Below are 11,801 nucleotides of genomic sequence, written 5' to 3'. Positions count from 1 at the left end.
AAAGGAGCTTTTAAAGACAATATGATGAAAAGTGATCAGATTTGGAATCCAAGGCCATTGTCAAGTTGTAGAGAATCTCGTTAGCTTCGCGTGGGCAGTTGAATCGCCTAATTCTGACGAGTAGAACTCAAGTTATGGCCAAAACAAGATTCATCAGAATTTTTCCACACAGGCTGCAGGCGCCCGCCTGGGATGTGGGGCGGCCACTTGGGAGCTGAGGCGCCCGCCTGGAGAGCTGAGGCGGCCGCCTGAGGCGCGGCTGGTCGCTGATTTCGCTGAAAAAGCCTTTTTGATTGGAATTTGACGATTTTAAGGGTCCAGGTCCATTAGGGGCGTATATATACTTAAAAAAAGAGGGTTTTCATCATCCGGGAAGATTGAGATACCAAGGAGAAGACCTAGAAGTACAAAACAACTCCGAAAAAGAAGATCTTATTTTCAACTTGTGATTCTTTGAATTAGTTGTAACTTTGGATGCTCGTTTTCATTCTTGTTGAACCTAGATCTCGTTTATTCGTACTTTGATTATTATTCAGTTTATTAAGACCTTGTTTTATACCATGCTTTCATTGGAACCCATGGTGACGATGAGTTCGATTATGAACTAATTGTTGTCATGGGATTCTTGCGGATCTACTTATGGATTTCAATAATTAATTATTTCAATATCTTGGTATGTGGTGATTGATTGATATCCTAGTATTGGTTGTGCTTATTCGTCTTATGTGCGTAGTTAACATATAAGATAGCGTGTTAATCTCTATTGAAGCGACAGTGAATATAGAGGTTTAGAACTTGCCATGCTAGCATAGGTTCATATATTGTATACATGATTAGTAGGTAATTTTAACCATCTTACTGGCCCTATGTAATCAAGATGGATAACTTGTGCTTAAACCGTTATGTTTTCAAATTCTATAGACATATAGGGTCTCAATATAATTAGTGTCTATTCAGTTTCTATCTCTTTTGTGGATGTCTAGTAGAATGGTACTCGTGCAACGAAAGTTGGCGTTTATCAGTTTCGTGTTATCTGATTAGTGTCATCACCATCACATGCTAAGGTTAAGAACGAAAAGGCTATTGAATGAAGTAGTAATGAAGTTAGAATCCCATCTTTGTCATATATATTAATTCAACCTCAATTCTTTTAGTTAATGTTATTTAGTATAATCTCTTAGTTTAATAAAAACCCAATTTGTTATTTGTCTTAACATTGAGCGATAACCATACATTGTTGCATAGGTGCATAAATTGAACTTAACCTAAACCAGTCTCTGTGGGAACGAATCTGATTTATATCTTATACTACTTGCGAACACGTATACTTGCGTGAATATTAGTGTGTGTTTTCGCCTTAACAAGTTTTTGGCGCCGCTGCCGGGGACTCGGTGTTAATTTTTAGTTTATGTGCTTGTCATCAGTAGTCGTTAAAGTTCACTGACTCAGATTCTTTTACTTTCACGATTTATTTGTTTGTGTTTCAGGTACTCATTACAATGGGAGATCCAGCAGCACGAACGAAAGCCTTGTTGGATTTTTCTTAACCCAAGATCAATGACATTCAATCTAGCATTGTCCGGCCAGCTATCACAGCTAATACCTTTGAGATCAAGCCTGGCATAAGTCAATGGGTACAGACTTCAGTCCAGTTTAAGGGTTCTCCAAAGGAAGATCCCAATACGCACATTAGGGATTTCATAGAGATCTGCGACACCTTCAGGTTCAATGGTATTTCTGAAGATGCTATTAAGCTGAGACTTTTCCCATTCTCTCTGAGGGACAAGGCTAAGAGCTGGTTACACTCTCTACCAGCTGGTTCGATTACTACTTGGGAAGATCTTGCTCAGAAATTTCTTACTAAATTCTTCCCTATGGCGAAGACAGCTGCACTCAGGAATGCTATTACTCAATTTACGCAGCAAACGGGAGAATCACTATGTAAAGCTTGGGAGCGCTACAAGGAGATGCTTAGGAAGTGTCCTCATCATGGAATGCCTAATTGGATGATCATCACTTGTTTTTACTATGGGTTGGGAGCACAGTCCAGACCCATGCTCGATGCAGCATCAGGTGGAGCCTTATGGGCTAAGAGCTATGATAAAACTTATGATCTAATTGAACTGATGGCTGCTAATGAATATCAGTATCCAACCCAGAGATTGCCACAGGGCAAGGTATCAGGAGTTATTAAGTAGATACAACTACGTCTATCACTGCTCAAATAAAGGCGTTGTCTATGAAGATCGATTCTCTGGCTAACTATGGTGTTAAGCAGATAATTAGTGTTTGTGAGCTGTGTGCAGGTCCGCATGCGACGGAGCAATGCGCTATATCTAGTGAATCAACTCAGTTTGTGTGCAACTTTCAGAGATCGCAGCAACCAGTTCCAGACACTTATCATCCTAACAACTGGAATCATCCTAACTTCAGCTGGAGCAACAATCAGAATGCGATGCAATAACCATTCCAGCAGTTTGGAAATAAGCTATTCAACCCTCCTGGTTTTCAGCAACAAATTACACAAATTAACAAACTCATGGTGCATGCTTATCTTCTAATGAAAAATCTGAATTGGATGATTTGCAGCTTATGTGCAAAAACCAGGCTGTTTCTATCAAGACTCTGGAGAACCAAATAGGGTAAATTGTTAATGCTTTATTGAATCGACCACCAGGAACGCTTCCTAGTTGTAACACCCCCAAATCCGGGGTCTGGGATCCGGGTTGTCACGAGTTCTATTTCCCTTAATAACACCCAATCTTAAAAAATAATCAACTATTCTGTACTGTGACCCCACAATAAACACACACACCACAAGTTATAGTCTCAGAGATGAACACTCGAAAATAACACAAGTCCTTATATTCCACAATTATAAACCGTTACACCTTAAAAGAGTTCTGAATAAATTTACATATTCCTTGCCATTATTACAATTCATATTATACATAAGTCTGGTTCATCAATAGTTTAAAACCTAGCCTATTGGTAGCTCCTACCTCAGCTACGGCGGCATCAACGCTTCCAGAAGACTGCTGAACGTTTTCTAACCGCTTGTGAATCGGGAGCTTGGTCTTGTTCATCTTTTCTATTTGTTGTTGTGTGATGAAAGAAGAAAGCAGGGGTGAGAAGCAAGCCCACCAAAATAATATGTATAATGATTAACAATATATGAGCCTTCTCATAGTACTCATGAAAGTCTTGGTCAAAAGAAATGAACCAAGTTTGATATCTTAATGTGATGAAGTTGCAAAATATTCAGTATATATACATATATACTTTTCAAAATCTTGGAAGTCCTCTTCCATGCATAATATACACAGAGTTCCAGGTTATAACTATATAAAACTATCGTTGCAAGGTGATCTCATATATCTAACCTTGTCTCAACGTTTTTCTGAAAATCTTTGATATGCATAAGATAATCATTTACTAGATATAAGTTTAAAAGATGAAGTTACAAGATACTCCCCTATACTTATATCTTTTCCAAATATTACTTGAACTACCACCATTCAAGATATAATAGTTTTAAAAGTTCATCACATAGATGAGACTACAAGACAAGATTTGAATAGATTCAATCCTTGAAATATCATTGTAAATAATGAAGGTACGAGATGCTTCATTAAGTCCCGATATATAAATATATTCATATATATCTCCCATACATTTCCTGTAAACCTCTGTCATGTAAGGTATGAATAGAGTTGCAATATTCAATAAATTTGGAAAGGAAATAATTTTGGCATGAACCCGATATCTTGCTGATCAGGCAAAGATACCAATAAGTAACCTTTTCTACTAGTAGATGGATGAATCCCCCACCGGTCATCACCCTGGTCGTATTAGGACCTTATGCTGGACCGCCACCCGGCCTCTTACGCGTTGATGGACTGCCACCCAGCCACTTACACTTTGATAGACCGTACCCCGGCCTGTCGCTTATGCCGACTCAATTAGATGGGCTTACTTCCCGAACATTGGGCAAGTAATCAATTCATTCATCAAAATAGCAACCTTGTTGTGAATATAAAATACACCACAGAGCCGGATCCCTTAGATTTTTGAGCGAGTATTCAAGTCCCCTTAAAATGGAAGATCTTGAATTTGAAAACAAGTTTTGGGATCCGCTCTATCTTTTAAATTTATTTTGAAGACTCGAAAACATTTTTAAGAATTTTTGGAGTAATGCTGATTTAATAAAATAAATCAGTCCCAATATATTAGAAAATATCTGAATATTATTATTTAAATAATATCCCCATAAAGGATAATCTTTATACAAATAATTGAGGTAGAAATTGTAAATCTTATACTTGAAATGAGTATTAAATAACCAAAGATATACTTATACGAAAGTACTATCTTTATTTGAATAATCGAAAATAATTTTGATTATCGAAACATTATTCTTTAATAAAATAAAGAATATTATGAAATAATAAGCGGAGTCATAATACCTCGAATGAATATTATAAATAATATTCATTAAATAAAATAACGGAGTCATACATCCTCAATGAATATCCAATTAATAATCATTCAATGTAATAAACAGAGTCATAAGTCCTCGAATGAATATTCAAATAATATTCATTAAATAAAATAAAGTTATCGAATAAACCTTATTCGATTAATAGTTTTGAAAACTATTCATATATATATATATATATATTATACTCGGGAGCCTCGCCTCCCGGTTTTAGAAAAAGTTCACCTTTTTATCCCCTATACTAAGGGTATACTCATATACCGCTTATCTCTAGCATAGGTATTATGCAGCTATAAGCATTTGAACCAACAGATATATAAATCAAGAATATGAAACAGGCTTGCATATATATACCAAATCACATGCTACAATATATCGCAAGAATTTGCTAATAACAAATATGCATTTATCGCAAGATCATGCATATACACATATACATCACAACAACAGTTATACGGGTAGAAAACTTGCCTGAGCGACTGGGGGTTACAAATGGCTCGGGATGAGTCTGGTAACCTATAAACAACATGTGAGTTGGAATTAAACCAAAGTCACTTGTAAATCTATACTTTAACCAAATTAGACTCTAACGCTCGCTTTGCGCTTACTGATTCTCTTAAGTCACTCGAGTACCCTCGGCTCCACTATTTTTAATAATTTAACCATTACGAGTTTTAAGGCGATTCTTTCGCGAGTGTCTTACCAACTTCCTAACACACTCTACATAAATGTTTCATACTCCAATTAGCCCTTTTTGGTCTTTAACATATGTTTCAAAGTAAGGCGAGGGGTAAGGGTTCGTTCGCGAAACGTCGTTACTTAAAACGGCCGTTTCTCCTAAACCGTACATCGGAATCAAACGAACCACATATCAAAACGAAGCTCGTAACATGAAATATCTAAAAATGGCAATGGTCAAAACCTAGCAGGGAGTTCTCGGGTCCTAATGTTATGAACAAAAGCAGTCTAAAGTAAATCGGACATTACGACGGCTATGTTTACGCGATTTCCCAAATTTAACCCAATCCAAATAAATCACCAATCAATCCCAATTCATTCATACAACCAACATCCATCCAAAACACACTAAAACAGTCCCAACACCTCAAGTTCTTCCAATTTATGTTATTCTCATCATGAACTTAAACTATACTTAATTGCTTTAACAAATCAACAAGATTCAACATTCATACCACTACCACTCCAACCCAAACTCTAAACAAACAAGCTTCATGCTTCACATATACTATATTACTCATAACCATTCCTAAATACTCAAAACTAAATCTAGGGTTTGGAGTTTATACCTTCTTGAAGCTTCTTAACACAACACAAGAGCTTTGAATGCCTAAAGAACCTTGATCCTTGCTTGTATAACCTTAAACTTTCATAAAAATTCAAGAAACTAAAGTTATTTCTTTGAAAGTTACTATTCACCATCTTCTTCCTTGAATTATTGGAAGAGATTGTGAAGGAATTTGAAGCTTAAACTCATGGAATAGCTATATCTATGGATAAGGAGTACTAGATAATTATCTTACCAATTAAGGAAGCTTGGAACTTGAATTTTGAAATTCTTCTTCTTGAAAATGGGGAAAAGCCGAGAGCAAGCTTGGAAGAAAGAGATGATTTGGTGTTTTTGCTTTGATTTGTTTTTGGTTGGTTGTTTTTGTATAGATTTTGGTTAATTACCTTAATAACCTTGAACTTTGTGTGGTTATCATTCATCCACACCTCCTTCCCTCCTATGTCATGCTTATGTCACTTTGTGATGTCATCATCCCTTACTTGCCCTCTTCTTATTGGTTGGATGACCTCATCATCCCTAACCTCTTTGATTAACTTCCTAATTGTTTGCCTAATGACCGCTGATCTGTTATACGGTTCGCTTAACTTTCGTTTGCGTTTATCGTTTGAGGGATCATACCCGGGATCTTATTACTTGGGTTTCCTTAACCTTTCTCAATACATTATAATCCTTTTATGATCCTCTCTTATAATCCTTGAATTTAAATCCTTTTTATCCTGTTACCTTATACTCAATTCTTTCCGTATCTAGTGGATTTCCGGGAAAAATCAAAGTGTTCGGAATTGGATTCTGACGATCTTTACATACACTTATATACCATATAAAGTACTAATAAAATCTCAGAATATACATAACAGAACCCCTACATAGTGTGACATGAAAAGTTTTCTCATTCAGCATAATCTGAAAACTCACTATTCATAAGGGTTTCAAAAATTTCCAAAAATTGGGGTTATTACAGTCTCCCCTCCTTAAAAGGATTCCGTCCCGAAATCAGATAGAAAATGAATAGGGATTGCACTTTCTAATTCTTGAGTAAATTTTCCCACATTGTGGTCCTACCACCAAACTCTGCCTAGTTTGATAACCCTTCTCCTAAGCACTTGTCCCTTTTCACTCTATAACCCTTCCTGGTTGCTCCATATAGGTTACGTCGGGTTGCATGTCTATGCGCTCATATGCCCCTATTTGTCTGGCATCCGAATTACACTTCCTTAACATTGATACGTGGAACACGTTATGAACTTGCTACATGTTCGGGGGTAGGGCTAGCTCATATACTAACTCCCCAATACGTCTTAATATATCCAAGGGTCCAACAATTTGTGGACTTAAACTTCCTTTCTTTCCGACCCTCATCAATTCTTTTCAAGGGAATACTTTTAACAATACAAGGTTCCCTCCTTCCTATTCTTTGTCCTTTCGTGTCAAATCAACATACTTCTTATGTCCATCTTGGCTACTACCAGTCGTCCTCTGATTAGATCTATTATATCCTTGGTCCTTTGGACTACTGCGGGTCCGAGCATCTTGCGCTCTACAACTTCATCCTAACATAAGGGAGATCGACATTGTCTTCCCTCAAGGATCTCATAAGGCGACATCTCGATAATGACATATGATCTATTGTCGTGAGAAAACTCAATCCGTGTTAAGTGATCATTCCAATTTCTTTTAAGTCTATTGCACAGACTCTCATTATAGCTTTTAGCATTAGAGCTTTTGCTTCTCAATACTCATTCTTTTCTAATTCGTAAGTGCTACTACCTTTCGTTCCTAATATTATACTGGTTATACTTTTGCTCGTTAGTGTTCTATAACCTTTTAATAACCACGTCAACCTTAGTATCACGAACGTGTTAGATTCAGAATACCACCATACTTGGTACCACTTCATCTCTAGCTGCCTCCATCTTCAAAAGCTTGGTCCTTCATATAGAAGTAAAAGAATTTATTGAGAGATCACTATGATCATGAACACTTGTTACATTGCCTTGTTAGTATAGAAGGTGGCCAGACTTTAGTACTTGACAAGCAATTAAACAATAGCTGGTATCCTACTCGGCTTCTATCACACAGATAGATAGTCATTCGGCAATACCTCCCCTTCTGGAAGGGTTGTTCTTCTCAGCTTACATGAAATGAAAAGAAGAGAAAAGAACGAACTGAAGAGAATTATATATACGAAAAAATATACTGCCACAAAATATCTGGCTTGGAACCTACCTCTGAATTATAGAGGTTTGTCATAGGAGAACAAAACATATGTGTATATATATCAACATCAAGTATTATCGCATCGCATTTCGCATGCTTAAATATTTTTGCTATTCCGTCCATCATTCTATGGACCCATGCTCTTCCTTGAGCTTATACACAATCACCTTTGAAACTCCCTCGATATCGAAAATCGAATCTGGGATCTCATTCTAGACATCATCGTTACTAGAATTCTATACTTGCATCACAACCTTCCTCGTATAGTAATACGACTCTCTATTGATAAGAAGGAATAAATATTCAATAGGTAGATACTCTACTTAATTAGTCTATCAATGATAAATTATACACTACCACGACCCGATTAGTGGTACTCAATCTCAACATCCACTCCAATACAACTCTCACGGTTGTAATTAGCTCATTACTTGCAGAATCATTGCTGCATTACTATGGTCCACCACTGACCTACTGTCGTCATTCACTTTCCATGAAATCTTAATATCTAACCATACGGAGTCCATATATGTCGTATAGAATACTTCTAAGGAGTTAACATAATCACCAATCATAATTCATGAAGAACACTCCAAACTCTGACGTGCTTTCATGATATGAAGTAGATAAAATTGCAGAAGAGTTTCAGTCAAAGCAACGATAGCAGGTTAATACCATTCTTAATCGTATGCCTTAAATAGAAGACTTAACTAAGGGTTCGTCTAGTCCTTTTTGAAACATGGTCCTGGCTTATCTCAAGATAGTATCTTCTGAGATAGATAGCCCGCTCATGGCGATTACACGAATTAAACCTTTACCAACTACTATTACGGTCGGGTATTGCACAGTCATCAGAAGGAATGTCAATCTTCCAAACCATAATACAAACTTCATAGCTTTAACCATCATCACTGTATTCCTTTGGCACAAGCGCCTATAATTATCCTCTTACCTTTAAAGTGTCGGCCACCTCTTTGGCCTTTCCTGATAGTAAAATTTCCTTACAGTCAATGTCATTTTAACCACCTCCAAATAAATTTTCTACCTCATTTCAATCACAGCTTATGTGAAGATGTTTTCCTTAAATCTGATGAGTAAAAAAAAATCACCATTTTTTTCCATGAGTTATTGCCTCAGTCTTTAGAGGTTAATCACTGTCACGACTGACTCTCAATCATACTTAGGACATCTTTTATTTTAAGTCCTAATTGCCCTGAACAATTTCGACCATTACTGGTTCGATCCATACTTTCTCGTGGTTTAACACGTGCCCTACTTGGCATCATTATAATTACGTTATATTTCCTTTATCAATATTTCTATTCTTGATAACTTTGATTATTACCTTTCTCCTTATAAAACCTCTAAGGTTATCCTTGAATCGTTCCTCCTGTATTCCCTAGATACAGGGCATATCAAGATACCATTTATTAATACCAGGATCATTGTCTATATACTTCTGAAAATTTCTCCACTGATTCTTAAAGGTTGTTATTACCTTAATCCTTTCCGATTCATACTGTCAAAACTCATACTATCCCTATTAAGGGTAAAATGTCAACCTTTATGCATTCCCCTAGGATTCATTTTAAGTTACCGATGTTCAATCCTTAATTCCACCTTTAAAAAGGTACATGCATCCTTCCATGGATAAATCAAGTCATATATCCCTGATAAGGGTGTCTTATTCAATCATTCCCACCTCGATAATATATGCCTAATTTCACAATAACATCTGTATTCCAAATGAGGTCAATCAATTATGGCCTCCAAAAGATAACAACGGTTATCCGCTTTTCTTTCCTAATTTGGTAATGACAACAGGGATGTTCTGGAAGATATTGGTCGTGTTCAACGTGAACTTCTTCTTAATAATTCCATATTTACTTTTGTTATTTATCTCAATAGTCATCTTAACGTTGGGATATCTTTCATACCTGGCGTCTCCCTTTCTGGGTATCATGCCACCGGTCTTACACTTCATATTCTTGAAGGTCCTTCCTTCATCCAATTTTCCTAATTTCTTACTTTCTTGTCTCCTCAGTCTATCCGCGTCTCATTATTTATCCTTCGAACTATCTCAAGGTTTCCTCGAATCCTCCCAACTTACAGGGGATAAAATATATGTATCTCTTATACCTTCAACCATCAATTTAACTCATGGTGAATTACCCTCATCCGGATGATTACATACTTTTCTATTTCTATTACTACGAGTCTTTAGGGTTTCCTCATACCCAACTCCCTTATCATTCCTCAAACTCTATTTCCTTTATATTCCTTTCCACTTCAGTTTCCCTTTTTTTTCCTTTCTCTTATCATTATTTCATGAACCAACACAACATAAACATTGATTTCATACATCCCGTCATTCTGGATTCGTGTCCTCAGAACGAATCTTGATAACTTTTACAACTTAGATTCATAATTCATCATACTCGTCTGCCTTTGTTCTGGCTCTAAAGCTTTTACACTATTTCCATAACCTTGGGAAGTACTTTCCTGAAAACAATTGACTGAACTTAAATCAGTTTATTATAATCTCTTGCTCCGTGCCTTCCTTGGCCTTTCATCAGCGGGTGGCCTCTCTCTTAGGAGGGTAAGTGACAAAAACAGTCTTTTGTGATTCGTCAATCATTTAGAATTTCAAATGATTCCTATATTTCCTTTAGCCAGGCTCTTGCCTCGACTGGGTTAACCTATTCCTTGGAACTCTAAGAGCTTAGCAATTTAAAGGTCATGAAAGAATTTCCTACCGCATTGTTTCCTCAAGGTGGTGGTTGGGGATAATAGTCTAAGTTCTTTTTAGACAGGTCCATAAATTGCCGTATAGGAGTGCCGTCTCGGGTCTCCTTTCCTTACTCGACTTTCTGTTTCCTTAGTATAAAATGTTTCATCCTTCTCCCATACTTGGGGTTATCTTATACGTTAAAATCCTCATTTTCCACTTCATTATGTTATGGGTTCCTTCTATCTTGGTTGCGACCTCCCTGATTATTGAAAGGAATATGTCCTAAGTCCAATCATGTATAAGAATTTAGGAATAACTTTTATGTAATCTGTTTTGATTTCATTGATATTAATAAAAGACTTGTTTTGTTTTTATTACGGGCTTTATCTATTTAAGTGTTTAAATAAGATATACCATAGTTTAGAGTAAAGCTTTTTATGGATTATGATGAGATCATAGTAGTGAGACCTAAAAAGATGATAACTCTAAACTTAAATAGTTCCTGGTCATAGGATTACTAACTGGTAATTAATAATCCGCAAAGATCGGTACATACTATGCTTGCTTCATTATGAAGGATGTCTGTTCTCATAGACATTTGTGTGGTGACACTATAGCTAGTATGTAGGTGCTTATTATAGAATAAGTTCACTGAACATGACTCGCACAGCTGAACAACTGATGGAGTTCACTCACGTGTCAGCAGTTGTTCACATAGTGATAGTTGTACAAGTATCCTTAGACTTGAGGTCATCATAGTAATCTTGTGTACACTGAACTATGCTTTGGTTTAGTTCTTAGTCTCCAGGGACAATTATTAGGGCTCTTCTGGGTATAGGAATTTGTACACGAAGATAGTGTATGATCAATAAAGGATCTACCCCTTCCAGTGAAGGAAGTGAATGTTCAAGGCTGATCCACTTATGCTAGTTCAGGAATCTCTGGCCAGAGTGAATGAAATTAGAAAGGAGTTTCTAATTTGCATAGAACTACGCATAGTAAATGGTAAGCAAGTGATTGAATTAGATAGGCTTGACACGAGATCC

The 11,801-nt window shown here is 36.6% G+C and overlaps 1 non-coding gene across 1 annotated transcript; it reads right to left on the bottom strand.

Moving 5' to 3' along the window:
- Positions 1 to 1,889: 1,889 nt before the first annotated feature.
- LOC141709230 (small nucleolar RNA R71) lies at positions 1,890 to 1,996 on the bottom strand. Its single transcript, XR_012569818.1, has one exon. It is a non-coding gene; the product is annotated as a small nucleolar RNA R71 (small nucleolar RNA).
- Positions 1,997 to 11,801: the final 9,805 nt, after the last annotated feature.

This window comes from Apium graveolens, chromosome 2, assembly GCF_009905375.1.
Source record: "Apium graveolens cultivar Ventura chromosome 2, ASM990537v1, whole genome shotgun sequence".
In the NCBI taxonomy this organism is placed as follows: Eukaryota; Viridiplantae; Streptophyta; class Magnoliopsida; order Apiales; family Apiaceae; genus Apium; species Apium graveolens.
This window is presented reverse-complemented; position numbering and strand designations above follow the sequence as displayed.